General features: G+C 45.6%; 1 protein-coding gene across 1 annotated transcript in view; it reads right to left on the bottom strand.

Annotated features, from left to right (window-relative positions):
* GABBR2 (gamma-aminobutyric acid type B receptor subunit 2) overlaps window positions 1–25,433 on the bottom strand; it is a 354,769-nt gene that overhangs the window by 99,101 nt on the left and 230,235 nt on the right. The window lies entirely within an intron of this gene.

Raw genomic sequence — 25,433 nt, 5'->3', positions numbered from 1 at the left:
TGATTATTATTATTGGAGAAAGAATAGACTCCCGCCGGACCACGGATGCAAAATTAAACTGTTTTTAAACTGGTTGTGACTTTATCTGGATAATTTGAGGAGCATAAAATCAATAATGGAACCAACACATGTAAATTAAAGCCCAGATATGCATCATCATTATCATCATGACTATTTATTAAACACCCATGTGCCCTGTGTTATCCCAGGACAAGTCTTCCAGGGTGTTGGAGAGATGGAGGAAGAGATGAAGAAGCCCTTGGAGCCTGGCCCTGCCTCTGCTCCTGTGCCCCACCCATTAAAATGTGGGGCTTTGCCGAAGTTGTTTGGCTGCAGGACCAGAAGGGGGCTAGAAGTCCGTTAGTATTCCTTATTAAGGACACAGAATGTTTTTGTAAGTTCTTCCTGAGGGGTGACGTCAGTCCCAAATATAACTGGGCTATGGGGCAGCACAAAATTAAGCTTCTTGAGCCAGTGAGACCTGACTAGTGTCACAGGCAGCTAAGCACCCCTCATTAGGGACCCCGGGGGCTAAAGGCAGCATCAGCCTTGCTGGCTGATACCCAGCTTCCATACGCTGGGCTAAATAAACCAGGAACATAAAGAGGGGATGTGGTCTCTCCTTGCCTATTTCCAGTCCACCTAAAATTCTGCAACCGTGTAAGGAACTTGACGCAGGTTATATAAATGAATCTTTATGACAAGCTCGAGTGGAAAGGAGGATGATCCTGATTTTACAGATGAAGAAACTGAGATTGAGGGAGGTTATGCCAAGGTCATTGTAAGTGAGGCTGCTGGATTCAAATCCGAGTTTGATTTTAATGCCCATGGAATTTCACTACAGCATGTTGTTTCTGATCCAGAAATAAATTTCTTCCTTTCTTTCCATTAATGTGAAACTAGGAAAATAAATTGTCTTAAAGGTACACTGCTTTATGAGCGCAGTTACGCTCTTGCATCATCAGGTAATAGCAAAGACAATACCACAGATTCCATTCAATTCTCAAGAGAAAGTTCCAGAAAGTACATATCTTCCCTTGATGGAAATCCAAAGTCTGAGGCCCTGAGGCTTTCGGAACAAAGAGAATCACTCAACCTGTTCTCGGAATGAGAAACACCTTCTAAGGCCACTTTGACACCTTTTTGAGATCCTGAAGACAGCTGCGAGTAGTATCAGTTTGAAACTAACGCCCACCGAATTCTATATTCAGTTGATGGTAAGCAATTCCCTGGAGTGTGAAAACACTTCAATGCAAGGTGAGACAGGAGCTGTGATTTTATTTCTAGGGATGACTAAAAAACACAGAACATCTTCCAAAGGATCGCTTTTATGCGAATGGACCACTTTGCATGGGCGGAAAAGATGCAGATATTGTCCACAGGACATTTCTTTGTTTGACAAAAGTGGAGATCTAACTAATTCACCCATCTCCTGCCAAGCTTTGAAGAACTCCAAAGACTTCTAGACAAAGAATGTGGACAAATTCTGCAGAATCTTTATTAGTTAAATTAAAAAAATATATTGAATGGTATTCAAAGAGTGGATGGAATAATACTGGAGTGGAATACAGGGCGGGGGCTGAGAAAGAATCTCCCTTAACTTTTTGGGTTTTCTTTCCTTTCTCCTTTACTTTTTAGATAAAACTCATTAGTTCATCTTTGAAGTAAGACCTGTCATATTTTAGTTTTCTCACAGTAGCTATTTTTACTCACAGTAGCTCCTCCTATCTCCTTAATTTTTTAGGTACTGCAGTGGGAGGAGGCCAGCGTCTGAGTGTCACAAAGTTGGGTTCAGGGCCCCCTTGGGCAAGTTCCTGAACACCTGAGTTAGGGACCTAGCACAGCTCATGGTCTTCAACGGGCACTCAGTAAATGGCACCAGTAATTTTTATTTAAAAACATTTAATAGCAGAGAGCTGAAATAAAAAAGATTCCAAGCACCAGGAAGCTTTCCAAACTTTGAGAAGAAATTTTCAACATCACATGATTTCAGCTGGCAAAGGGGTAAACCGTTGGGCCCTAATCCAAGGTGGCTTCACCACTCAGAAACATCAGCCCCCAAGTGACTGAGTTCCCAAACCACACGGGCCGCTGTGTGTTCAGCCAAAGGGAGAAAGATGAGAGGCCTGTGACTGTGGTAACTGAAAGTAACACGGACAAGCAGATGGGTAACTGGCCATATCGAGGCTCTGCACCAGAGAAGAGCGGAGAAGCTCTGTGGAGCCCCCTTCTGAGGAAGATTTGACACGTGATTCTTTCCTGAGGTTGTGACCACGGCATCTCTTGGGTTGGATAGATGATGCCAAGTCTGCAACCTTGAGCACGGCTGACTGGATGGGGACTACCACCCCAGCCAGGCCAACGTCGATAGGACTGGACACCAGCGAGGAAGGTCATAAGCCAATCAGGTGATTTTCATGAAATTCTGCCTGATGGATGGCCTCCATGTTAGCAGATGGACAACTCACGACATTCCATAGATATTTACCTGCCCTGGGCGGGTCCTCTTTTAGGTGCTGATTCCTGTTCTCAGAAAGCTTTGTATTTGATTAGGAGAGACAGGCAAAACATGTTCGCCAAAAAATGAACAAGATGATTTCATTTCGTGAAGAGTGCTGTGCAGAAAATCAGAAGGGAGTGCCTGGACAAGCGGAGTGAATTTACTGTGTGGTCAGGAAAGACCTCACTGCAGAGGTGACATAAGAGCTGAGCCCTGCACAGCAAGAAGAAGCTATTCCAGGCAAAAGGAAAGGCCAGGACAAAAGCCCTCAGGTGGGAAAGAACAGAAAGGGCCAGCAGGAGGAGTGTAGTGAGGGAGCGGGCAGGTAGGTGGGGCCTGGGGGCCCTGACAGGGCTCTGGAGGGGATGCTAAGTGCAGTGAAGAGCCATGAGGGCGGGGAGCTAAACAAAGCAGCAATATGATCTGATTTAAGATTTGAGAAGATTGCTCTGGCTGTCCGAAAATGGGAATAGAGACCCGGGCGGCTTAGGCAGCTGGTAATCCAGGTGTGAGGTGACAGAGGCTTAGGCTAGGGTGGTGGTCACATCCTCTCTCTAGCCAGCTCAGAGTTCATCGCCAAGGTGGCTGAGCACTGTGGCCTCAGCAGCAGACGCTTCCCTTCCACTACTACCATCCTGGGGGTGTGGGTACCATGGTAGGCGACCAGATGCTCCCTTCAGGATGGAGACACTTACTTCCCCAGCATCTTGGCTGCTGCTGGGTTGCCCAAAGGGTGCCAGTTAAGGTTATGTCCCTCCTTGGGGGCAGCCTACATCCAGTGGTCAGTGTGAAGGGACACAGTAGTTTGAGCCCCCTTGCCTCAATTCAGGACAGCTGTGAAGGACCGTGGGCTCCAGAGGTCCCCATGGGGTGGCTGAGGCCGTGACTGTAGCTGTGCCCAATTCAACTCATCCCTCTGCCTGACCCTGCTTCACTTCCTCCCTTCGTGTTTTGTTCCTGAGAGCCTCCCTGATAAACTTCCTGTATGTGAATCTTTGTCTCAGAGTCTGTTTCGTGGGTAAACCAGCCTAAGACACCTGCCATCAAAGGTCATTGGAAATATCTCTTTTTCACAACCCGAAGGAGCCTGAGGTGGTGGGAACAGAGGCAATGGATTCCCAGTGAGGCCCACACGGCAATTAGACTCTTCGGTTTCGCTGTGGCCTGGCATCTCAGCCAGGAGAGCTGGACTGACTTCGGTTCCCAAAACCCCAGCTTGAGCAGGGATTACTTTTTGCTTTTCTCCCACACACATATTCTTTATGTACATATAAATGATGTGACTCTCCTTAAGCTTTCTTTTTTTTTTTTTTTTCTTCTCCTTAAGCTTTTGCCATGTGCGATCCAGGGCTGTAACCGAGGATGATTACATCCACTTGAGACCAATCCATGGGACGCATTACACTGCAAAGCAGTGGGGTTTGATAACTCCGGCGGGGGTGGCGGCTGATATCTGTCTTTTGGCTCCCAATCCACACTCACTCTTCTGTGTCCTCCTCTGTGTTGCAGGGGCCCACAGCCTGGAAACCATACTTCCCAGAATCCCCTGCCAGCTGGTTTCCATTTAGGTTCTGCTAATGAGAAGCATTCATGGGGGATTAGAAAGTGTGCAGAAGGGAAAAGCTATTTTTTTTTTTCTGCTTTGGTTGCAGCAGCAGGAGCTGAGTGACTGCAGGTGTCCATGGGCCCCAGCAGCTCTGCACTGTCAGTGTGTGCAGTGGGACTCGGGATAACTGCTCAGTAGCCAGTGCTGGGGTCCCTACAGTGGCAGAAACAGCAGTGGCAGGAGCCTCAGAGGCCAGCGTGCTTGCGTCTCCATTATTTTATTTGCATTCCAAATCTGCTCTGTGGTCACTTATAAACTCCTTGGAAGTTAGAATCCATTACCAATCAGCATGCAGTCAAGGAAACAGAAAGCACTTCAGGCATGTCAGAGGCAATGGCAACACCATTCCTCTTTCTTTTTTTTTGCGGTACGCGGGCCTCTCACTGCTGTGGCCTCTCCCGTTGCGGAGCACAGGCTCTGGACGCACAGGCTCAGCGGCCATGGCTCACGGGCCCAGCCGCTCAGCGTCATGTGGGATCTTCCCGGACCAGGGCACGAACCCGTGTCCCCTGCATCGGCAGGCGGACTCTCAACCACTGCGCCACCAGGGAAGCCCAACACCATTCCTCTTATTGCTCCTGCAGCCCAAGGGGCTTGGCCATTTTCTATAAACACTTCTCTCAGGTGACAGCACCTACCTGATTTGCTCCTCTATCCCTTCTAACAAACTTGTAGCCAGTTCCCTGTATTAAATCTCCCTCTGAAATGAGCAGATTTATAATGCAAATAAAATAATGGAGGTAAAACCGCAAGTGGATAATTTATAAGGATTTTTCTTTTTCCTGAAAGAGATGTTCCTGATGTCAAGGAGAGCAATCTGTTTCATAAAAGCTGATCCAAACTAACAGTTCAGGTTGAATTGGGAGCGATAAATTTGAATTTTCTTTTTTAGAAGAATCTTCAGAACACATAGGACAACATATGGAAAAAAACTTGTTTCTGCATTCGCCAGACAAGAGTACATGTGCCATCAGTGTGACCTTGGACAGTCATTGAGTGTTTCTGAGCATCAATTCTCCTACTTGAAAAATAGGAAGAAAAACACCTACTTTTCAGGATTGTTTGTGAGAATTAAAGAAGACAATTATGAAAAACGCATAACCCAGGGTTGGTGCACACAAAGGTTAACTCTTATAATGCTCCAGGTAATCCGAGTTTGCAAAATTCCACCTGATGTCCCCAGAAAAATCAGTGGAGAGTAAAATGTTCCAGCAGTCAGTAGGATTCAGTGGCCTCCTCTTAGAGAAATTAATTCTATTTTCATTGTTTATCTTTAATGTTTCACTACTAAGCATGAGTGAAATGTATTCCAATAACAGTTCATGAATTGTACAGGTCAATCCCTACATTGGAAAATTTTTTTTGTCTCTTTCAAAGGGAAGGGACTCCCTGCCCTGGAAAATGATCTGATGTCGGGCTGGAGCTGGAGGTTACACAGAGGGAAGACTCGCTAGGCTCAGTCTCATCTTGTGGAGCCCTGGGCCCACTGAGGGACACAGTCTCTGCTGATCACAGTGCATTTAGGGAAGGCATTCCATCCTTACTATGGCTCTAACTGCACTCTTGTGTCTGGGCATTCATATTTGTCTTTGGGAGATGTGAGCAAGTATGCTCAGCTGAGTGTTTGAGTTATGCTGTGGGGAAACAAGATCTGTCCTGACATGTCACACAGGCAGTGAAATCTCTAAGGAGATGGAAGCTGAAGGGTGATGGGGGACCCTGGCTGGCCCATCACTATCTGTATGGATGATCCAAGCCCACCTTAGACTGTTCTGCTGCCAGCCCTTCTCCCAGGACAACGTTGGTCTCAAATGAATAATGAGGATTTTGAGAAAATTTGGGGGTTACACTGCTAGTCAGATTTTTCCATAAAGACTACAGATCCTCTTCATGTAAGCTTGAAGAAGGTGCTTTCTGTTTCCCAAGGGATGATAGGACATAAAAGAGAAATACCAAGTAATTGGGTGCATCTACCCACATGTTCTACAAAGGTGAAAAATACTCTTTTTTTCTGCATGTCCCTTGGGCTATAAGACAAGTTATATTTTGCATACTACTTAAAATATTTCTTACATAAAAATGCTTTTGATGGACCTAAGTCTTGAGGAAAGTTTGATGTATCCATTGGGTCTTCAGCAGCTGGTTTTCAGGAGTTAAAAAGAGGAGCAGCAAGGGAAGTGTGGCCTGCCCACTGCCATCCTTCTGCTGGTGGGCATTAAATGGAGAGGTATCCTTCTGAGGGAGCATGATCAGATGACCCATAGGGTTCAAGTGATGACCAGCCACAAAGGAAGTGGAGGTCTAAGGCAGGGCTTGGTGAAGTGGAGAGGAGTGGGGACCAAGAGGAGATGGCTAGATGGATGGTCCAAGAGAGGCAGGACCAACTCCCTCTTTTCTTCCAGTTATGATACGAGAGTCAAGCTTGTTTGAAATAGCAAACAAAATAGTACAGTAGAAACTAACACAACATTGTAAAACAACTATACTCCAATAAAAATTAATTTTAAAAAGAATAGCAAAATATCAGAAATGAATGAGATATCCAAGAAATAGGCCAATAGCAAAGTAAACTGTGATAGATGCATGATGAAATATTATGATACATGCATTCAATCAGTCAGCACTGTTGAGCACCTAACATGTGTCAGGTACATGCCAGGCAGGCACCGGACAGAGTGAGCAAAGTCCACATGGTCCTAGAGTGCATGGAGACTGCAGTCTGGTGGGAGGTATAGACATTAAACAATAAATACACTGATAAATATATAACTGCAAACTACAATAAGTGATATAAAGGAAAGAACAGGGAGCTGCAAGAAAGAACTACAAGACCTGAATTAGACTGGGGGTCAAGGAGGGCTTTTCTGGGGAGGTGGCATTTGCATTGAGACCTGAAGGACTTAGCTAAGAGTGAGGGGAGAGCTTCCTGGGAAGAGGAATTGCAAGTACCAAGGTCCCAAGGCAGGAAAGAGACTGGGAAGTGGGAGGAGCTGAAACAACGGCAGTGGAACTGAAAGTGGTGATTTGAGGGGAAGATGACCATGGAGTGGAATGGGCAAGGTGGACAGGGGCAACGTCATGCAGAACCTTATAGGTTTATCAAGGATGCCAGGCTTAATTCTGAATGCAAGGGGAGCCACTGAAGGGTTTTAATCAGGGGGTGACTTGATCTACGTTATGCAGACTTGAACATTATATTATAAAAGTTATAAAATAATGGAAAAAGTGATATTCTGATTGTGCCAGACACTGGCTAGTTGTTCACCAAATCCATTTCCTTTTCCTCCTGGGCACATGGTTAGACTGCATTTTCTTACCTCCCTTATACCTAGGTGAGGCCATGTGACATTTCTAGCCAATGGAATGTGGGCAGAAGTGGCACATGTCATTCCAGGTCTGGCCCATGAAAACCTCCCACAAGACCCTTCCTGCTCCCTCACTTCCCCCATCTGCCAACGAGATTCACAGGATCTATCAGTGAACTCTGAGGCCCAAGGAACAGTGGGGACATGAGACAAAGGAGCCTGGGTCCATGAATAATCATGCAGAAAGGCTGTCTGCCAACCAGAAACATCCACTTTGGACTTTGCATAAGAGAAAGATACATTTTTACCATGTTAATTCACTGAGATTCTCAGATATCTTTGTTACAGCAGCTACTGTTATTTACTTTAACTAATACCATACGTAAGTAAAAAAGGATAAAAATTGAATATACAGTATGTTTATAAATGTAAAAATTATTCCCGCCAAGTAAAAAATTACTCCCAACCAACAGTGGTTGGTCCTGGGTTGTGGGATTATGGCTTTTTCGTCCTTTTACTTTTCAATATTTTCCAATATCCTCTAATGAGCATGCGTTATTTTAGTAACAGGAAAACTTTATTAAAAACTTTTTTTTGAAAGGCTGTTATAAGGAGGCACATTTTTTACAGCTAAAAATAGCAACATCATCACCAAGAAAATAATTCTCCCTCTTGGAATAGATTAATTTTTACTGACAGCTTAGAGTTTTCCTGAATAAGAGCCAAAGATCTGTGCAAGCATAAGCACATTTCCCCCTCAACTTAGAATAATGGAAAGAGCAATGAACCAGGGGTCTGAAGAGGAAGATCTGAGCTGTGCTCTGCCATTATCTAGGAAGGGAACTGGGGCAAGTCCCTCTTCATCTCTGTTCTCAGGTTTCTCTCTGCAGAACACACAGCGATAGCATCCTTTAAGTTATTTTTAGCTCTGCTGAAACATTTGTGTATGTTACCTAAGATTTTTTTTCTGGGGTTCTCCTTTATTAATAAATTCTCAACAACAACCTCAATGGGATGAACTATGTATTATTACCGCCATTTTACAGATGAGAAAACTGAGGGGCTGCGAAGTTAAGAAAGTTACCTAGGGTCACATCTAGTAGGCTGCAGAACTGGGACTCACCTCAGACATGGTCTGACTTCAAGCTCATGCTTCTAACCACATACTATCCTGCCTTCCTTTGCAAATACCAGTCACTGATTAGAAAATGAGCTCTTTGCAGGGGTAAGAGTGAGTCCCAAGCAGCCTTGGGCTAGGGGGAAGGAGCAGGGGTAGCACAGGAGGTAGGTGGAAGAGGAGGGAGTCAGGGATGTGTTGGTAAGTGTTTAAATGGCTCTTTGCGGGGGCAGGGGGGGCCAGGAAGAGTCCTGACTTGTGTTTGCCAATTTCCACGGTGTAAATATTCCCACCAAGGCAGATTTCAAGCTATTAACAACTGGCTCTAGGCAGCCTGCAGGAGCTGGTTCCAGCACACCAGTGGCCAAGCCAGTCTCTCAGGAATGTGAAACTGAAGAGAAATGCAAAATGCCTAGTTTTTAACCGCTCAAGGGGCGGGTGAGAATCTCTTCTTAGAAGTGGGGGAGGGGCTTCAAATCAGAGTGGGAAGAGCTGGAGATCTCCTCTGGGCTCTGCAATGCTGGACCTGGGACTCTGTGGGCCATGTCTCCCAGCCTCCTCCCCAGCCTCCTCATTAGCTCTGCCAAGAGCAGACCCTGAGGGAGGGTGGAAATTGGGAGAGGAGAAGGACTCAGGAATCCCCATTTCCCCAGGCCTCTGTCAGGGTTCTGTGGCTAGTGCCAGTCCTGCTACACCCCCTGCACAGTGCCAGCAGCAGCTGGGCAGTGCCCCTCCTCAGACGTCTGAATACTAGCTCTGTGGACATTTTCTGAGCTCCCAGTTTCCGGTAGCCTTACCTCTTCCCTTCATTCTTCTAGCCTAGAGGTGATAACTGTTTCTTTCAGCAGTGGGTACCTCTGAACTGCATCAGTGTTCCTTTTATACTCCTTTGTCCTTCCGAAACCTATTAAACAACTCCCTGTATTAAATCTACTCTGTTTGAAATGCCTAGTTTGGTTTCTGTTTTTCTGCTAGGACCTCATCCTCTCTGTCTACCATGTGGTCCCTGGCAGGACTCAGTCCTCCAGCATAAGACCTATTTGTCAGGCCCCAATTAAAGTGGCGTTCTCCACTCATGTCCTCGATGGTACACTGGCAGGTTCCCCCCCACCCACCCCAGAGAAGAAAAGTGCTCTTTCCTCCTCAAGGCCTGGGAAGGATAGGAGTACAGGACTATTTGTTAATTCTCATTGAGTTGAATGAACTGGGTTCTCGGTTTAGGGGGCACTGAAGCAGGATCCCTCAGGGAGGGCTGTGGAGGAGAAGGAGAGGGAGAGAGAAAGGACAGCGGCCAAGGGTAGATGCTCAGTTACCTCCATGGTGTGAGAGAGACCGAAAGAGACAAGTGGCCCAAGGCAGAGGAGCTGGTTATCACAGAAGCTCGGAGGTGGAGGTCTGGGCCGAATGGTGTTTGCGGAAACTGTTTCTTTACAATTAAACCAGAAAGCACACTGGCTTAGAGTGGGAAGTTCAGGGTTCTAGTCCCAGTTTTGTCACCAACTCCCTCTGTGCCCATAATTACGTTCCTTCCTCTCTCTGGGCCTCAAATTTCCACAGATAAAATGAGGAAGCAATTGCAACATACTGTGTTTGGGACTTGGCATAATAATGCCTGACCCAGTGGCGGTGCATGAAGTCAAAGTCCTTTTTTTTCTAGAAGCTCCTGGTCTAATGGAGGTGACAGGTTAAAAAAAAAATAAAGTTACAAGACAGCGTGATAACGGCTACGAGAGGGTGGGTACAGAGGCTTGTGGGAGCACAGAGGAAGGGTACCTCTCTTGTGAGGGGGTGGCTTGGCAGGGGGCAGGGAAGAATGAGTGTGAGTTAGCCAGGCAGAAAGGATGGGAATGGGAATGTTCTGGGCAGAGGGAACAGCATATGCAAAGGCCTGGAGGCAGAAGAGAGCTTAACTCTCTGGAGGACCAGAAGGAAGGACAAGGTGGCTGGTGGGGGGTGTGCAGGAGGTGGGGGAGTGGAGGCAGGAAGGCAGGAGCCACATCAGGCAGGACTTTGAACCTCATGATCCAAAGGGGGCCACAGAAGGGCTGTAAACCAGGAAGTAACAATTCCCAGATGCTCTTCAAAAGGAAGGAAATCCTGCCACTTGTGACAACATGTTGGGCCTGGAGGACATTATGCTAAATGAAATAAGCTAGACACAGAAAGATAAATACTTCATGGCATCACTTACATGTAGAATCTACAATAGTCAAGTTCATAGAAGCAGAGAATAGAATGGTGGTTGCCAGGGGCTGGGGTTAGGAGAAATAGGGAGATGTTAGTCAAAGGGAACAAACTCCTAGTTATGCAGGACGAATAAATTTTAGAGGTCTAATGTACAGCCTGGAGACTGCAGTTAACAATACTGTACTGTATACTTAACACTCGCTAAGGGGGTAGATCTTAAGTGTTCTCACCACAAAAAAAAAAAAAGAAAAAAGAAAAAGGTAACTTTGTGATGTGATGGGTATGTTAATTACCTTGATTGTGGTGATTATTTCACAATGTATACATATATCAAATCATCAAACTGTACCCCTTAAATATATACAATTCCTATATCTCCATAAAGCAAAACAAACAAAAAACTACTCTGGCGGCTGTATGGAAAATGGCTGGTCACCAGGGCAAGACTGGAGGCAAGGAAGACAGAAGCTGTTGTGGAATCCAAGCGAGAGATGAGGGTGACATAGATGGAGAAGAGTCCATGATTCAAAGATGGGAAGGAGGTGGAGTCCTAGGGGCCTAGAGGTGGCCGGGATGTGAGGGGCAAGGAAAGTGGAGAAGTGAAGAAAGGCTTTCCGATTTGGCGGTGCCACTGCTTGTCTGCGCAGCCAGCCCAGGGGAGCTGGCGGGGCCAGTGAGTGGCATCTTTGCCTGGGTTCCTGGGTGAGTGGCTGAGCCACGGGAGCTTTGTAGCTCTAAAGCTATGAATCACGAAACCTTCTGTCAGCTTTCTGCCTCCACCCCAAACCTCCCTTCTTTCCTGGTCATCTGTAGATGCAAGCGTCCCCACGATTAGAAATATTTAAGTTTGCTTTACTGTATGTTCTAGTTTTGTTAAATAGATTAGTCTCCACAAGGAAAACCAAACTGCTGACCAGTCAGCCTGAAAATCTGAGACATGCAATTTGCAATCTGCTGCAAGCTTCACTTTAAGCCGAGTGGGCTCCAGACTGGCCTGGGGGCTGGAGGGAGGGCTCAAAAGAGGCAGCTGGTATGGCAACAGTCCAGGCAGGAGGCCAGGGGGCTCAGGTTGCAGGAGGTGGCCAGGCAGAAGGGGTGCTGTGCTGGGAAGCGGGCTGCCAGTATTCTAGCCCGGGATCCTCCACGACATCCACTTGTGACCTGTCCTATTCGGTAAGGAGACAAAGCTTACATTATCTGAAGGCTGGACCAAGAATTCCCCTTACAGAGGGAACGAGCTTGATGTAGGAAGGAATCTTGATTAGAAGAAAATGTAGGAGAATATCTTCAAAACCTAAGGGTAAGGAAAAACTCCTCAAACAAAACTTCAAAAGGACAAACCATAAGGCAAAAAAAATGGATTAATCTGATTACATCAAAACTGAGCATTTCTGTTAGACAAAGGACCCCTGAACAAAGTCAACAGGCAGATGACAGAATGGCAGATTTTGTAAGGTCTACAATCAACATGGTATTAACATCCAGATTAGACACAGCACTCCTGAAAATTAGCAATATGTAGGCAGCAAATCCATCAGAAAAATTGGCAAAGCATAAAGAAGCAATTTACAAAAGAGGAAACCCAGAGCAAATAGGCACATGAAAGGATGCTCGATATCATTAGAAATCAGAGAAAATTAAAGTGATGTCACTTTATATGAATTAAAATGGCAAACATTTGAAATACAGATAATGCAGGTGTTGGTGAGGACTTAGAGACACAGTGACCTAGTGCATCACTGGTGGGATGTCATAGGAGCAGCTATTCTGGGCAGCATCTGGCACTACTCAGTCCAATTAAGTGTCCATATACCCTCGGAACCAGAATTCCACTCCTGGGATACAGCCTTAAGAAATTCTCATAAGGGGACCTGGAAGGGCGCTAATTATACACATTACAGTGTGTGTGTCTGTGTGTGTGTGTGTCTCTGTGTGTGTGTGTCTGTGTGTGAGAGAGATGGAGATGACCTGGGGAGAATCATAAGTAGCAGATTAGATATACAAGGAGCAAAATGAACGGATGCATATGGCTTAATGAGAAAGTAAGAAAAAAAGATGACCTATAACACAATACTATTTACATAAATTAAAAATACATACACATTTTGCAAAACTACATACAAAAAAAAAGGTACAATTAGACTCATTAGGATGCCTATTGTGGAGGAAGGGGGATGGAACTGGGGAACAGGAATACAAAGGAATGAATAAGTGAATGAATGAATGAAACAGAGCTGTGCCTTGATGACAAAAATGAACTCAGTTCTCTGTACCTGAGTGAAGTTAAGCAAAATAAAACAGAACCTAGACTTTACCTTAAGGGCAGTGGAAGCCAACTGGAGTCAAGGGGGTCTATGCTCTGTTCATTTGCATGTTGTTCAGTCAGTCATTTATGCGCTCATTCATTCATCACATTTTGGGGATCTTTCTCCTTTGGGCCAGGCACTGTGCTGGGCTCTAGGGACAATGCAGTGAACAAACAGATATTCTTGGGCTCTGGTCTCACTGTAAGGCTAAGTACCTAATAGGTCTGCTCTGGTGTTAAATGGATCCAAGCTTGGGATCCAACCAGGTGGTCCACAGGCCTAGGGATGTTACCACCTTCCAATTTCTTGGTTGAGGCAAACAAGGCTCAGACAGGTGAGTCACATGCCCTGGGTCACAGCTGTGAAAGGCAGAGCTGGGCTCTGAGCTCAGGTCTGCAGAACTGAAGCCCCTTGCTTTCCTTCCAGCCCCAGCAGAAGAGGAGGAAGCAGCACAGCAGTTCTACCAGAGGTAGGCTGTAATCCTGGCCTCAGCTGTCTTAGCTTACTCACTCAAGAAGGGCTGGGAAGGCTTCAAGAAGGAGGCAGAAAAGACGCAAGCCAGGATCTGTTAGCTAAGTCAATCCTGAATTCCTGACTCACAGAAACTATGTGAGATAATAAAAGTTTATTGTTGCTTCAGGCAACTACATTTTGGGATAATCTGTTATGAAGTAATAGATAATAAATATAGAGTCACAGGAGGAAACAGTTCACCCTGGATGGTTCAAAAGAAGAGACTTTATTAAGGACTACTTACAGAGCGGGGGTGGGGGGCAGATTAAGGGAGCAGAATAGGGAAGGTGATGTGTCCACAGATTAGCAATGGCAGGAGCTGTTACTTGGGGGCAAAGGAAGTTAGAGTGTCCCTGGAGCGTCATAAGAGTGGGAGACACAGAGGAGAAGTCTTAGCCATGGAGGTAGGGGCACAACTATTTCAGGAGATGCAGCGCCAAAGTGGTGGAGGGGGCTGCACTCTGACCTCTCTCTCCCATGCCCTCCAATCTCCTGCCTATGTTTTCCACTGGCCAAACTCAACCAGAAGCCCAATGACAAGGGATCCTGGGTGATGTCATCTACGGGATCAACCTCTAAGGGCACAGAGAATGGCAGAAAATAGGTCTATGGGAGAAAAGAAAAAGAGAGAAAAACCAACAGAGGGATCTTCTAGGCTCCACTCTCAGCCTTGAAGTTCTGTGTAGCTGACTTTATGTAAGGCTGGATCACATGACTTACACTAAGCCAATCAGTGCAACCCATCCTCTAGCTACAGTGATTGGTTCAGGGATGGACACATGACCCAAGTTAGCCAATCGAAGCTAAGAGGGATCTCCAGGGATTTTTGTTGGCGCTTTTGGGGAAATGGGCTCCTTTTTTTGCCCCCCTAGACTTGGTGCTGTGATTATGGGAAGGAGAAGCAACTGTGCAGAGGCTGAGGATGGAGCTGGCATAGGAGAAAGCAGAGGCAGGGATGGAGAGATGGAGAAGCCTCATCTTGGATCTCATGGTTATCTCTGGTTAAGTACGGTTTTCAATTACTTGCACCAGAAGAGTCCTGAATGAAACATTCTAACCCACAGCTTTGATGATCCTCGTGACAGCTCTCTGGGGTAGGCTGGGCAGAGATCATTAACTCCATTTTATAGATGAAGAAACTGAGGTTCAGTTCTCTTTATCACTTGGCAACCAGTTCATTTAAATTATTAACGTCACTATACTAGCATAGGTCTTTGGTGTATATTTTGTTCTTACATTGTACGGTTTTAGATTTTTGACTTCTTTTTCAGTGGCCTTTATGTATGTATGCCTGTTACTGAAAGTTGCTTCAAACTCTCTTTAAGTAGGTGGCACTCAATTATTAATTTTAATCAAACAAGCAAACAAAGCATGTAGATCTCCACTGCTCTCCCCTCTCCGTGCGGCTCTCTCCTCTCCACTGCTCTGCCTGCAAATTCTAGCCTCCTTGGTCTCTCTAAATTCAAATTTTCAACTCTGTCTCCTCAACTTGGTGAGACTGCCAGGCTCTGTCTGGGCTCCCCCCTTCCTGTGCTGCGGCCTGGAAACTCTCCAGGCAGTAGGCTGGGCAATCATAAGGCTCATGTCCTTTGTGTCCCTTCTCTCAGGGATCACTCTCCTCTGTTGTCTATAGTCCAATGTCAGAAAAATGTCGTTTCACATAATTTGACTGGTTTTTTTTTAGGTGCTTAAGGCAGGAGGGTATATCCAGTCCCTGGATATTACTCCTCCATCTTGGGCAGAAGTAGAAGCTCCCCCCACCCAAGTGCTCCAGACACTCTCACCCTAGACTTCTGCACTGATTGCCCACTGCCTGGATCACTCTTACCCCAGTCATCACATGGCTCGCTCTCTCACCTTCTTCAAGTCTTTTCTCAAACGTTACCTTCTCAATGAGGCCTCTTCTGGCCACCCTGTTTAAATCCCTGCTCCCCCTCCACTGGTGGTGTTTCCAATCCTCCTTCCTCCAGCACATTTCTTTTTTTTTCTTTCTGAATAGCGACCGTGCCTTCTAACATACTATATAATTTACCTATTTAGTATGTTGACTATTGACTGCCTCCTTGCACTAGATTAAAACTCTCTGAAGGATTTCTGTTTGCTTGGTTCACTGCTGTATCCCTAGCTCCCAGTACAGTAGTTGGCCCATCATAAATTCTCAAAAATTATTCACTGAATGAATAAATGATTGAAAAGATGATAGAAAAAAACCCCATGAGCACAGTTATGAAGCTTGGAAATTATGATGCGTGTGTGGAGAGTAGCTAGTATCCCTTCCGTGTGAAGAGCAGCACGAGGAGAAACAGCTGGAAACGCAGGTTAGAGCCTGGGGGGGTAGAACTCCTAAAATGCCAGGCTGTATCCTGTAGGCACTGGGGAGCCATGGAGGCTTTTCAAAAGGATTAACAGGGTCATAGGTTTTCTGGGAAGAATAGTGTGGTGAGTGTAAAAGTGAGAGCCAGAATAAGTGAGTGGCAAATGGGAGAGAGAAGAGAGGTGGTACTTGGGATTTCAGAGTCAGCAGAGCTTGGCAAGTGGAGGGAGAAGTGGAGTTGATACCTGTATAGATTTCTCTATAGAAAAATGGCTGGTATAATAGTGCAAACTCAGGTTCCAAAGGATTCCACTGAGGGAGGTGGGCAGGGGTGTAAAAAGAACCTGGGCAATAGAGGTGGCCTGAAACCTGGACCCACACTTCCCACCGTGTGAACTTGGGCAGGCTAAACAGGCTCTTGAGCTTTGGTTTCCTCTTCTATAAAACAGTACTAATCACATCTTCCTCACAGGCAGGGCTTGCTCCCTGGAAATTCAGTACCTCGGGGGCTTAGTAAATGTTGGTTTCCAACTTGAAAACCTTTTCTCTTTCACTATTTCAGAGTTACAAGAGGCCTGAGAGATCTGACAGCCCCTTCTCTGACCACGCCAGGCAACATCCCCCCACCTCACAGATGAACTGAGGCACAGAACTCATCCCTAGCTGAGGTCTACTGACTGTCCAATGGAGGAGATGTCTGATAAATCCCACTGCCTGTTATGGTTGCTGCTACTCATAAAAGTTGGGGTGGGAAGCAAGAGCCCAAGGAGTAGACGCCAAGCTGGACATCTGCTCCAAATCCCACTTCTGTGGGGGCAGGTGGGGGAAAGAGGACTCACTTCCATTACACTGGGGTTTAGAATCCCAGGATACTCTGTTCACAAGAGACTTTAATTCCCAAGGCAGCTGTCTAGTGGCTAAGGCCATTAAACATGGATTACTGAGGCAACTCTTCATAAGCTAGTTGATAGAATTACTAGATTTGAGGACAAACAGGGAATGTTTTTGTACATTTCAGAAAGCACTGTGGAGCCTGCACACACTGCAGGGACCCTGCCAAATTACTGAAAGGGAATTGACAGTGGTTATGGGGATTAGCTATCCCTACATATGGCTTACTAAGGATCCTGTGTGCTGAGGAGAGAATCTAGGTCACTGTTTTATCACATACTGTGGACCTGTAAAAATACATATGTATGTGTACATGCATGTCTATAATACATACATACACATACACAAAGTCCTGCACTCTTCATCCATTTACAAGAGTCTACCAGAGCTGATCAATCATGATAGTAATTAACTGTATACACCCTAAGCCCTCCAAACCTCATTAGCTCTCCAAAAAGCTTTTTCAAGCTGTCCTATACCCTGCCTTAGGCAACACCATATGTAATTTTTATTCTACATATTCAAGATTAAATTGCATTACATGCCCTCAGTTAACTGGACTCCAATCAGTGGGGATCCAACTCAGTAGAGTTTGGTACTGAGGAGAAAGAAGATGGAGTCAGTTCCTCCAGGCCCAGACAACTGAGGCTCACATGAGGACAGGACACACTGAAGGCCCCTCTGGCATCTACTTCCACCTTTTCTCCCCTCCCTGCCCCATTCTTTTCGAAATGAGAAATAGGGTTCACTTACAGCAGAATGGGACAGAAAGGGGAAAAAAATTATTGGCTGACAGTCCACATGTACCAGGAATGCCAGATAGGAATGTGTCATAACAACTCTGTGAAGCAGGTATTAATATACCCTATTGTACAGATGGGAAAACTGGGGCCAAGGGCTGAATAGCTAAAGTCCTTTGGCTAGTAAGGGCCAAGACTAAAGTCCAGGACTTCTGAAATTAAGATTTTTTTAAGTCTTCCTTTTTTAAAAAAAAAAAAACTGAGACCTAAAGTAATGTGTATTCACTGCAGAAAATTTGGAAAGGAACAAATAAGCAAAGAGAAAGACTTCCATCCAGAGACAACCACTGTTAGCATCTTGGAATGCATTCTACTAGCCTTTATGTATTTGTAATTTTTTATCAGAAGTGGGGATTTATCACACAAATTTTTGTAACCTGCCATTTTTTTTTGGCCGTGCCACGCATCTTAACAGGATTTTAGTTCCCTGACTGGGGATTGAACCTGGGCCACGGCAGTGAAGGCTCCGAGTCCTAACCACTGGACCGCCAAAAAATCCCTCAAGCAATATATTATAAACAATCTTCTATGTCATTAGATATTTTTCCATAACAACTAGTTTTAGTGGCTGCCAACAATTCCACTGTAAAGATGCATCAAAATTTATTTAGCTAAGCCCGACCACTGGGCATTTAGGTTATTTCCAGTGTTTCCTCTGCCCTCACCGTGACAAACCATGTTGTCATGAACACTCTAATTGGCCCTGTCTTTGCCCGTATCACAGTTGCTTCCTGAGGAAAATATCCTAGAAGTAATTTTTTAGGTCTCAGGGGATATAATACTCCTCACATGGGGTGTGGGAAAGTCTGGGTGCTTATTTCTAGAAAACATTTTCCTCCCTGCTCCAATTACCTCTGATTTTCCAAACCCTACCTGTCCTTTGCAGTCAAGCCCAATTGTCTAGACTGAAAGTCTGTGCCACTGGCCCAGGGACTCCTTCAAAGTTTAAACCAATAGGATATGAGCCACGTATATCATTTAAAATAACCTAGTAACCGTATTTAAAAGCTAAGAAAAACAAGGGCTTCCCTGGTGGCGCAGTGGTTGAGAGTCCGCCTGCCGATGCAGGGGACGTGGGTTCGTGCCCCAGTCCGGGAGGATCCCACATGCCGCGGAGTGGCTGGGCCAAAAAAAAAAAAAAGTTAAGAGAAACAGGTGAAATAAATGTTAATGATAAATTTTATCTAACCCAATATATCTAGAGTAATATCATTTCAATTGTTATCAGTATAAAAATTATTAATGAGATATTTTATATTTTTTGGTACTAAGTCTCTGAAATCCAGTATGTACTTTACACGGATGGACCAGCCCCATTTTAAGTGCTCTTGAATGGGGCTACAGGTGACCACGCTGAGCCGTGCAGGTGCAGAATGTGTCTTACTCCCTCCTATATTCTCATGAACACAGGGCCTGGCATGAGTGAGTGAACCACTGAGAGAACAATAGCCCCTCCTTCGGACGGTCTCATCCTAGCTCCAGCAGGAAGTGATTCTCTCTGCTCTGACTCCCTAGAACCCTGAAATGTTCCTTCTTAATGTCCCCCATGGATGGATCCAGTCCTATCCAACACACAGCTGTGTAACACCAGGGGGCCTGGATGCACCTAAACCAGGACGCAGAGCTCATGCCGGCCTGATGATCCTTGGGGCCACAGCCCCCAGACACTGAGATGTTTTAATGTGTCAGTGCCTTGGTGAGTCTGTGTAGGGGCAGGGGCTGGCAGGTCAATGTGCACAGGCACCAGGTCTGACCCCTGTGGAGACAGGGGCTGTGTCCACAGGGAGCCTTGGGGCTCAGGGCAGAGGAGCTGGGCTTTGGGCCCAGGCACAGTAGGGTGCTGAGAGTGTTTAACAACCAGCTCTCTGAGGTGGGTAAGGAGAGAGCTCTGATTTGTTAGTGTTTGCTGATTACTGTGGTGTAAATACTCCTACCATGGCCAATTTCACACGACTGAGATGGTGACATCACACAACAGGGAGTTAGGAAGACTTGCGGACGGTCGGCTCTAATGAGCTGATACAAGTCAGCCCCAGGACAGCACTGGGCCCAGCTGAGCAAGTGTGACAAGCAAGGGGCAGAGTGGCCTTCTTCCCCAGTGATGACTGAGGCTGGTAGAGCTCTGCAGGGGCCCATCATTTGGGGGGACTGGGGAACGAAGATCTGGAGATAGGGTGGTGAAAGGCTTTCACCAGTGGCCTGTGGGCACTGGATGTCACCAGGAGGCCGGGGCACTGGGCCAAGTGAGGACCATGTGTGAGGACACTGAGATCCAGGGACACAGAGGGACGGTTGGGGGAACTGTGGGAGGTGGAGTGGGACTTGAGGTCACGCTCTTCTGCAGGTAGGGGCACCACACCAGGGAGGCCTCCTTAATGTTGACGTAACCTCCTTTGTAGACAGGCTAGAGTGGGTTTTACATCATGTCTGCCTCCCCACAGGTATGAACGCCTAAAGGCTCAGATCAGATTTGTCCTGCACACGTGTATCCTCTGTTTATAATGAGCGTTTGCCAAACATCTTTCTAGACCTGATTCTTGCTTCTCATGGAAGAGTGTTATTCTGCAGGATTAGGAGAGGTGACTGCACCATCCAGTTTTCCCTGGGCCACCATGCAAATTTTCAAATTATCCAGTGTTAAACTGTACAGAATACCATAGAGTCTACAGATGAATCTCTTTAATTTACTGTAGTAATGTTCACAGTGTATATAATCCGAGAGCTCTTTAGTTCAAAATAGGAAGTAATTGCATTAGGAGTATGTACTTGATCATCCCCTCTTTTCTGCCATAACTGGTCAATAACCAAGCCGTGTGATTTTTCTCCTGACATGTGCCTTGAATCCACCTGCCTCTCTGTCCACTCACTGCCATGGTTGGTACTTCATCCCTGCAGTTGCTCTTGATTCCTTCTCATCTATTCTCTCCCACTGCAGCCAGGGGAAGCTTCTTAAGCACTGCAGCCAGGGTCCGCTGGTCTTGGGATAACAGGCACGACATGATCTGGCCTCCACCAACTGGTCTCCCCCACACCCAGGCTCATCCCATCCCACCCTCAGCTCCAGCCACATGGGCTTTCTGTTGCTTTCTCAAAGGTGCCCTCACCCCAGGGCCTTTGCATTTGCTCTTCCCTTTTCCAGGAATTCCCTTCCATCCTAAAGGAAGGGTATTAGCTCCTATTAGTTCCTATTCATTCTCCAATCTCAACTCAAAGTCACCTCCTCAGCCAAGTCTTTTGTGATCCACAGCCGTGGCCAGGCCTCCACGTTATACACTCTCCACACACACCCCATAACTGTCTTTCAGAGCACTTTCCACAATTTATACTTAATAGTTATTCAGGTGATTATCTTTTTATTGTCTGCTTCCTCCTGGGTACAAGGACCACATTTGTCTTGCTCAATGCTGTATCCATAGCACCCCCCTCCCCTGCTTCCCATACTGTAGGTGCTAGTAAATATTTGTAGAAGAAATGAGAAAAGGGAATTAGCTACTTCTCTGCAGTTGTGCCAGGTTTTTACACTATGGTCCCATCACTGATAATAAAAATTCCAAGGTCCAAAAAGGTGTTTTATTGGTTCTTGGACATATACTTAATTTTTTTTCACTGAAATATCTGATTTCTCCTGTTAAGTTCGCCAAAAAGAAAGAAAAAAAGAAATAATGTGATACATATGAGCTATGGCTTTCTTTCTTCTTCTACCAGGCACCCCTCAATAATATGGAGTACTTTACAGTTTGTAATGCACTTTCCTTAACTCATCTCCAGAGCAACCTGGCGAGGGGCCCTTGTTCATTGGTCTCACTTTGCAGAAGAGAATGCAGAGATTAGAGACTTCTCCGAGGTCACCTCTGCTAGGGTGGAGGGGACAGTGTGCAAGCCCAGCTCCGTGGACTCCATGTCCAGTGCGTGTTCTGCCAGACCGAGCTTCCTCTCCCAGCAAGCTAAACAAGCACCCAAAGGAAAGAGTGTCACTTCAGTTTTGCCTGGCATTTTTCTCAAATGCTTTCAGAATCATTTTTGTAACTGAAACATCTCTCAAAGGAAGAAAACTAGTTCATCACAGTAATCAAGTCTGTCATAGAGGATGTGTGATGCTGTTTGAAAATATAATCCTATGAACATCAGAACTGACAACTCTGAAACATCTCTAGGCTAAATCTGCTAATAACAGTCTTTAGCATTCAGATTGGCACTCACATGGGTTTGGTGTGATACATTTCACATCAGAAATGCCCTAACAAGGAACTTTCTCAGAGAATAACCAGGTCGAGGACAGATTTTAATGAGGCCCAATCCCTGAAAGGGTGAAGTGTGAAGGAAGAATAAAGGCATGAGATGCAGCATGTATTTCTGTGAGTCCGATGACAAGATGGGGGCTCACATCAGAAAACGTGGCAAACACTTTCTAGAGGTCAGGACTTGTACAGAAAAGGAGTCAAGCTATCAAGGCTATCACCTCTGAAGACTGTCCGGGAAAAAAAATGTGCTTTGATTAGAATGAAGCAGACACATATGAATTGCAATTACCTCTTCTAAGCCTGCTGTTCACTCACTCACTCCTTCTCACCCTCTTATCCACCTACCAACTTATCCACACGTTCATCTTTGTCTATCTACCCACCTGCTCATCTACCTACCTATCACTACCCATATCAATCATCTACCTACCTATCACTCATCTACCTACCTCATCTACCTACCTATCACTACCCATATCAATCATCTACCTACCTATCACTCATCTACCTACCTCATCTACCTACCTATCACTACCCATATCAATCATCTACCTACCTATCACTCATCTACCTACCTCATCTACCTACCTATCACTACCCATATCAATCCATCCGTCCACCTACCCACACATCTATCCATCCATTCACCTACACACTCATTCATTAATCCATCTACTCATCTCTCTCTCTCCATCATCCATTCATCTACATCCATTCACCTACCCACGTATTCATCTATCCATTCACTCATCCACTCAGCCATCCAACTATCTACTCATCTGCCAGCCCTCCACTCATCCTCTCACCCATTCAACTGGCTAGTAAATCTTTCCTGTATATCTGCTATGCATAAATCCCTGAGGAGATGTTGAAGAGGTGGAGACAGGGGTGGTCATAAAAATATTTCTGACGTATTTGTTCCTTTACTATCAGCTGGAACTCGAATATAGGCCAGACTGTGAGCTAGGACCTGAGAACAGAGAGATGAATCTCAGATAGACACCGCTCTCAAGGAATGAGTAGTAGAAGCCTCTGTTGTAAAGCTAGCCAACTACTTGGGAATCAAAATGATGGCACAGTAGGGACTAATGCAAGGATCTCCACATCATGCGGCTTGGGTTCAAGGACCATGTTTCAGTGACCACCACAGGCGGCTTCACCCAAAGCAGCTTGGCTCTTGTCTTGTTTAATGGACACTCACCGCCTGGCCAAACACATTTTATTACTAACACCACACGAATGTGGTGAAAGGGCATTAAACAAAAAGGCTATTAACCCTACCATCAAAAGCTCATGTGTAAGGCTTCCCTGGTGGCGCAGTGGTTGAGAGTCCGCCCGCCGATGCAGGGGACACGGGTTCGTGCCCCGGTCCGGGAAGATCCCACGTGCCGCGGAGCGGCTGGGCCCGTGAGCCATGGCCGCTGAGCCTGCGCATCCGGAGCCTGTACGCTGCAATGGGAGAGGCCACAACAGTGAGAGGCCTGTGTACCGCAAAAAACAAAAAAAACAAAAAAACAAAAACAAACAAAAAAAAACCTCATGTGTAAAAGTACAGTACTGTTTGCTGCTTTGCTAACTATACAAGCTGGGCAAGGAAAACAAAGTTCTGCTGTTGGTCAATCGCTCATTTGTTGTCTCTCTCTCATTCTCTTTCCCACTCTTTTATGATTCATTTCTTAACCTTTTTAGAGGAAAGCCATAGTGCTTTTCAAGATAATGTAAATATAAAGTAATAAGGAGGTCACTGTTTCTGAAACCTCCATAATACGTGTGCCACCTTCACGATTTTTGTAGCCATCTGTGCTTTTATTAAATATCTGCCTCTTTAAAAAAAAACTAAAAAAGAAAACATCTCGCTACTTTAAATGCTAGTTATACTTTTATAGTACATATTAAAATCAAACACAGCTATTAAAATAAAGAGTGTAGGTCCTCAAAAAACTAAAAATAGAATTACCGTATGATTGAGCAATTCCACAGCTGGGTATATACCAGAAGAAAATGAAAACAGTAATCTGAAAAGATACATACACCTAGCAAGGAGAGGGGATTCAGAGCACCACCTAAATGAGCTCCAGAGATGGGCGCGAGCCGTGGCTATCAGAGCGAACCCCAGAGACAGGCATGAAACTTTAAGGCTGCTGCTACAGACACCAGGAAGCCTGTGTGCAAGCACAGGTCACTATCCACAACTCCCCTCCCGGGAGCCTGTGCAGCCCGCCACTGCCAGGGTCCCGGGATCCGGGGACAACTTCCCTGGGAGAACACACGGCACACCTCAGGCTGGTGCAACGTCATCCTGGCCTCTTGCAGGCTCACCCCACATTCCGTACCCCTCCCTCCCCCAGGCCTGAGTGAGCCAGAGCCCCCTAATCAGCTGCTCCTTTAACCCCGTCCTGTCTGAGCGAAGAACAGATGCCCTCAGGTGACCTACATGCAGAGGCGGGGCCAAATCCAAAGCTGAACCCCAGGAGTTCTGCGAGCAAAGAAGAGAAAGGGAAATACCTCCCAGCAGCCTCAGGAGCAGTGGATTAAATCTCCACAATCAACGTGATGTACGCTGCATCTGTGGGATACCTGAATAGACAACGAATCCTCCCAAAATTGAGGCTGTGGACTTTGGGAGCAACTGTAGACTTGGGGTTTGCTTTCTGCATCTAATTTGTTTCTGGTTTTATGTTTATCTTAGCTTAGTATTTAGAGTTTATTATCATTGGTAGATTTGTTTATTGATTTGGTTGCTCTCTTCCTTTTCTTTCTTATATACAGATATATATTTTTTCCTTTTTCTCTTTTTGTGAGTGTGTATGTGTATGCTTCTTTGTGTAATGTTGTCTGTATAGCTTTGCTTTTACCATTTGTCCTAGGGTTCTGTCTGTCCATTTGTTTTTTTTTAGTACAGTTTACTGCTTGTTATCATTGGTGGATTTGATTTTGGGTTTGGTGGCTCTCTTCTTTTCTCTTTCTTTGTTTTTTATTACTTTTAATTTTTTTCTATTTTTAATATATTTTTAATAACTTTATTTTATTTTATTCTTCCTTCCTTCCCGCCTTTCTCTCTCTCTCTCTTTCTTTCTTTGCTTTCTCCCTTTTCTTCTGAGCCGTAGGGCTGACAGGGCCTTGGTGCTCTGGCCGGGTGTCAAGCCTGTGCCTCTGAGGTGAGAGAGCCGAGTTCAGGACTGTGAGCCTGCCCACTAGAGAGACAAGATCCAGCCTCATCCAGCACAACACAGGCACTAGTCCCCTCCACCAGGAAGCCTACGCAACCCACTGAAACAACCTTAGCCACTGGGGGCAGAAGCCAAAAACAAAGGGAACTACGAACCTGCAGCCATGACCTGGAAGATAAAATAGTGGAAATAACTACCACAGAGCTGAACAAAGAAAAAAGAATGAAAGGAATTTAGGACAGTTTCAGAGACCTCTGGGACAACATTAAACGCACCAACATTAGAAGTATAGGGGTCCCAGAAGGAGAAGAGAAAAAGAAAGGGATTGAGAAAATATTTGAAGACATTATAGTTAAAAACTTCCCTAATATGGGAAAGAATATAGTCAGTCAAGTCCAGGAAGCACAGAGAGTCCCATACAGGATAAATCCAAGGAGAAACACGCCAAGACACATATTAATCAAACTATCAAAAATTAAACAG

The sequence above is a fragment of the Neophocaena asiaeorientalis genome, unplaced genomic scaffold, assembly GCF_003031525.2.
Source record: "Neophocaena asiaeorientalis asiaeorientalis breed wild unplaced genomic scaffold, Neophocaena_asiaeorientalis_V1.1 scaffold192, whole genome shotgun sequence".
Lineage (NCBI taxonomy): Eukaryota > Metazoa > Chordata > Mammalia > Artiodactyla > Phocoenidae > Neophocaena > Neophocaena asiaeorientalis.
Note: the sequence above shows the minus strand (reverse complement) of the source record. Positions and strands in the feature narration are given on the sequence as shown.